Genomic DNA, 6000 nt, shown 5'->3' on the forward strand with positions numbered 1-6000 from the left:
TGACAAATCATTGGGCTTTATGGCAGGCAACATATGTTGGCGTTCAAAATATTTAACCGCAGAAAAGCTTTTCGAAAATCAGCAGCCACGAGTAGAGAGCCTCTTGATTAATGGCAGCGTTCAATACAAATGCTTGAAAGTTTTGAACTGCATGTATCCATCAGATACGTAGTTTGTCAACGACGCTTTCCACTGACATAATCATCAATTAAAGATCTATTAATAGAGGCTTCTGCCTCTCCCCACTCTCACCATTTGGAGCAGCATGAGGAGGCAACACTTAGGGTCCAACATGTGTTAGTGTCAACTTGATTGAGGAGACGTCCACAGAAACTGAACAATGAAAAGTGGAGACACAATAGTTGAACAAGTAGAGCCATAAATGCCCTAACTGTTTCTATAGATTCCAGTAAAAGAGTCTTTAGACTCTCCTATAAAACAGATATGCCCTCACCTTCCATATACGACTAACTATGTGTGTGTCTAGCCCAATTTAATTGCTGCCAAATTATGGAACCATTAAAAATTCAATTCGTGGCCCATTTCGATTCAAATTAATCAATCAAAAACTAAATAAAAAACCATGGCATGGCTTGACTTATTATCAAAAAAACTCAGCCATGTACAGACATACTTGTACGAGCATGCTCATGTTCGGGTGTATCTCGACTCTTTGATTGAAGGTCGCGCCAGCTAATTTACGGCCCATAATTAGCAGTGGCCTACGAAATGTTTGGGAACATTTTACAGTTTTCCAAGCTGCTGCAGCATTTAGTAATGTAATGGGACGGGCCATAGATAATTTTCAATGGCGGGCCAAGCCATTTGCCGTCCATTTGCTGGGCCGTGCCTGTGCCGCACATGGGATTGTGTAACTGTGTGGCATGCATTAACCCTTTGATTCCGTTGCGTGCCAGTCACGGAACGGCCTTGTTCCAATGGCCAGCGGGGCTCTTATAGCCACATGTCGGCCGAGGGGCATTAGAAGATATCTTTCTGCGCAGTGGAGCAGCGAGCGGCTACGGTTGCAGTCTGGTTAAGTGCGGTCATGACCCACCGACTCGAAAGATTCTTTCATAATTAACTGAGCTGAAGCGAGGCACTCTCTGCTGAAAGTAAAGAGCTTGTTTTGATGAATCTATGGTGGTGCTTCTGTCCACCTTCCGAAATTTACCTCGATGATTCCGTATGCAGCTCATCCTCGGATCCCAGCTCGGATCCAGCCAGCCAACCCAACGAAGTTCGTAAAAACATTTTAAAGATGCAAAAACTTTTATATTTAACCGCATTTATGGGGCCGCTGCCAGCTGCTGCCTCACGAATCCCAATACTGGGATGGAAGGGGGAATGGAAACCTTTCGAAGCTTTGGAAAAGATTTTCACCTCTTATATTAGATGCCAGACGAAAGTTTATTGTTTTCCTCAAGCTCGCGTTAGGCAGCCCATCCAATCTATGGAAAGGCACTCCATTGCCACTGCCACTGCCACTGCCACTGCCACTGCCACTACCGTTTCTGCTGCTGTTGCTGTTGCCGGGGCCATTTCCATTCGAAAGGATAAGCCAAGTGCCAGGCCAAAGGATTCTCCGGCACTGCCACACACGCAAACGCACACTCCTACATGTGCAAAATTGATTTGCCTCCGCTCCTTCAGAGGCTGCTGTTTGCTTTGTTTAGGGATAATCCCATACATTAGCCCTGTGTAAAGGGCATGCTTGAGTTTTCCTTTGCGCTGTGGAAAATGTTTGCTTTTTTCGGTTACTTTTTTCGCCTTTGTGTGTGTTTTGTAGCTAAAAAACTGATTCTCAAGGTATTTGTGCATTCCGAGAAAATTGTATAACCATAAATGCGCCAGATTTGCGTTCACTCGTGAGGATTATGCCCTCCAGCCCCACCATTCCACCCCAGCAACAAAACTTTCCGAATTCACATAAAATTAGCAAATATTACATTTGCGCTCTGCAACAGCTCCCAAAAGGTTGCACCCAGAGAGCATCCCACATCTCAAGCTTAGCCTTGGCCTCATCTCATCTCTCCTCAGCTCCCTCTCTCTCAGCTGGACTGGTCCCCTTGTCCTTCGCACGGACCCGAGTTTATTTTGTATATTTTAAGCAAACTTTTTTATTGCCGTAAACAAAGTTTGCCGCGCAACGGGAGTTATTTAACGTACAATATATAACTTGGAAAAACTTCATAGCTCTCGACCGAAACAAACAGAAAAAGAGCGACGCATCGCTGGAATAAGTCAGTCATGTGGAAGGGCTTCTCGGTAGGATTCACTGTTTCTGGCTCCTGGTCCATGGTCCCTGCTCCCTGGTGATACCTATGTCGTGGCTCACATGCCGCCCGCTGTCGCTGATTGACTCCGGCCGGGATGTGGGGTGGTGGAGTGGTGGAGTGCTGCGGCCTGCATAAATCTGTCCCAGACAATGCCACAGATACGCACCCAGATAGGTTAATGTTAATGCGAATGGGTGGCAGAAAGTTTCCATTTTTGTGGGCAATTTACAGTTTATCGGTTATGTCATCTAAATGGGCGCCGAGCGATTTGCTTGCCATTATCATTTACCGCTACTGCTGATGGGTCCCCAGGTGGAAACTGTCGTCGTTATGGGACGTTGGTAATGGAGGTCCATATTGATTGATCCATGCGATCACTTATTTTACTTCTGATTTATAATGATTTTAAGCAGAACATAATGCTCTCGAACAGCGACACTATCTCGACTCTATTTGATGCCTCAGAAGCAGAAGAACTTAAATTAATTGCAACATTTTGTAAGGCACATGCACAACAAGTTGGCCCCGTCGAGACGGTGCCCCTCGTGCCACATCGATCCTCGTTGCGTCTTGGCTGTCGGTTTGCTTCCTTTGTTGCCCTCTTGTGGTGCGTCTTGGTCTTGCACTTGCCATGCATCCGTCAACACAAAGTTGCATTTGCTGCCGTGCGACTGCCCTCGACACAGACCGGCAAAGTCCTTGACTTGCATTTCTGATAAACAACGTGTCAACTCTGTCGACATAAACCATAATCTTCGGTGTCACTTTGACTTACAACTCGTGTACTTTTCAGTGGTAATCACGTCTGGGTTGGGTCTGCTCCTGCTTCTGCTTGTGCTACTGGAACTGGAACTGGAGTTGGAGTTGGAGTGGCAGAAGCTAAACAACTCGAAAGTGAAACGAATTCTTCATAGTCTGGCAGCTAGATAAAAGACATGGCTCCTGGGGGGGACATTAGTGCGGATGTAGTGGGAGTCTATAATCTGAGGGTCCCTCCGATTAATAAGTGGCAACAACTGCTGCCGCGCAGGTCGCTCAATGTTCCGTCAGTCTGCCTGGCTGGGACTTGGGACTTGCTCTTAGATCATTAGCGTAATTAAATGTGGATGAAAAATTTCACTTAATTTAGCGTGTGTCTCTGGTCTTTCTCATAACTCGAAAAAACCGAAATATAATTAATCAGCCCGAAAGGGACTTGGGGGTAGAGGGACTCTCAGACGATGGCGGAGACGGAGACGGAGACGGAGGCATGTGGCACAGTCGGCGCATGTTTTTTTTCCCGGCCCCGGCTTCCGTGGACGCCTCTCGTGTCCACCCTCGCCGGCACCTAGAAATTAAACTAAGTGTCGGGCGGTCGAAGCGACCCTGCCACATGACGCACGCATGTCTTTCCGCCGCCGCCGCCGCCGCGCTCCCTCTCTCTGCCTGCCTGCTCGGTTGGCTGGAATTTGACTTCGATAGTCAGCTGCTCCCGAGACTCTGGCCTGTTTCTGGTTCTGCTTCTGCTTCTGTCTGTGCTGTTGCCTGTTCTTGCCTCGGTCGAGATGACACCAGCATGTTGTCAGCTTAATTTTTTAATAATGCTAAATTTAGCCAGCGGCAACGGGGCAATCAACAAGTCCTGGCAGCCATGTAATTTCGCTAAGTGCAAGAAGCTAGCGATGCGTCTCCCATTACCAGCTCCCGTCCTATCGCATCGCATCCCATCCCACTCCGATCCCATCCCTTCGCCCCGAGTGGTGCAAATTTATCGTCACTTGCATGGAGCGTGACATTGAAATTGTAAATTAGCAACGCATCGTGAAGAACGGTCCCACTGCAGGAGAGCTTGGAGGGAGATGGCAGTCTAGGAGGCGCCGAAGAACGGCGCCAGCAAGGGAATCACTGCAAGATTATCGTAATTACTAATATAAAATGGAGCATTACCGATCAGAGGCTGAACTTCGATCTGTCCCAACAGTCGAGATAGCATCTAGGGTCAACAGATGCAAATCGGACCATGTAATCCCCGCTGCAATGCTTAGGAAAATAGATGGATGGATGAACGGATAGAAGGCAGGAACAAGGGTCGCCAGGGTGGAACCTCGCTCAACAGCCGAGGCTCATCTCTGCCACTGCCACTGTCGCACCGAGTGCATTGTGCTCTGAAGTGCACTTAAAGGATTTTTACGAGGAAACACAGCCAAGGAGCAAAGCAGAGCAGCGTGGAGCAGAGCAGAAACGGAGCGAAATGAAAATCAACAAATGACGACAACTACGGGTAGTCCTGCTTCCCCAGCAGATTTGGACGTCGCGACGTTGTCCTCATTCTCGTTCTCATTCTCGTCCTGGGCCCGTGTCCCATCTTCGCTTCGAGTGTGTTTGTCCTTTCAAAATGTTTTTCTTTCCAGCGGCTTGAGTGCTCGGCGTATTCTACTAATTTTATTTTTACACGCCCAAGAATCCTGTTGACAAAAATCTCAAATGTGTGCTCGACCGTGCGCCGTCTGTCTGGAATAATATCCATCCATCCATCCATCCATCCATCCAGGTCTCTGAAATGATCCCATCTAAGAGCGCCCGAGCAGGTAGTCCCTCATTGATTTTTATTCGCGCGTGTTTAATTCCCAAATCGGCGGAGGGAGATCTTGAGATCCTCGTCCTCTTCCTCATCCTCATCCTCGTCGGTTTTGTCATCCATTTGTTTGTTTTGCGTTTTTTATTATTTTCGGGTTTCTGGATTTGCAGCTCTTTGTTCCGCTCCTGGTCGTCCGTTGGCTTTGTTCTGTCTGTGCGGCAGCCGCTGATCTTATCAACGTTTTGTTTTCTGAGGCATTAAAAATTTGTCATTTGTTCCCCATTGCGCTCGGCTTTTGTACTCTTTTAAGCTCTCGATTGTCGTTCTCCTTGTCATTGAGCCAACTGTTTTTATTCTCCCTTCGCCTGCCTCCGCTCTGAAGAGGAAGCAGCTGGTGGCACTGTCCGCAATCGGATCGGATCGCATTCGATCTCTCCCTTTGAACTCTTTCTGGCCAAACCAATTTGGTAATTGCTGCCTCCAGATGGATGGCTTAGCCAGTTGCACTGTCTATTGTATATTTATAATTCGCGAACAGATTTCGACGGGGAGTTTCTAGTGTTTAACTTTCATTTGTCGGGTATTTTGCCAAGTAGTACTTCATATTTTCAGATTATAATCAAACAATGGCATTCACCTGCTTACAGTATCTCAGTGATACCGTCCAACAGAGTCGAACGAAATTATCTTCCAGCCAATATTCCATTACCCACGTACACATTCCTGCCCAGCCACAGTCCCCTCCCCCTTGTTGTGGGCCCCGATGTGCAGCTCTCTATTTGCAAATACTGATTATGTTTACACGCATACATCCAGTGCAGTGCATATGTGGATGCACAAACAATGCTCTCCACCATCGATGCGCTGGCAACTCAATTGTCCGACTGGAACAATGTGTCGTATGCGTAATGTCACATGAGCAATCCTCCAGATGCGTAATGAAAATTGGCGACGGACGAGCTGCAGTCCAGGCAGGGAATGCAAAGGGCAGCAAATGCCCGGACACGACACGACTGGACAGCACAGGAGGCTTGTCCATGGCCATGTCCTCGGCTTGAGTAGACAAAATCAATTGGGTTTTGCGGTTTTCGCAGGACAGATGGTGGCAGTCAGTCGGATCGATAGGCCGAAACGAACCTTCCGGACATGCAGGACTGAAAGAAC

Source organism: Drosophila miranda, chromosome 3 (assembly GCF_003369915.1).
Source record: "Drosophila miranda strain MSH22 chromosome 3, D.miranda_PacBio2.1, whole genome shotgun sequence".
In the NCBI taxonomy this organism is placed as follows: Eukaryota; Metazoa; Arthropoda; class Insecta; order Diptera; family Drosophilidae; genus Drosophila; species Drosophila miranda.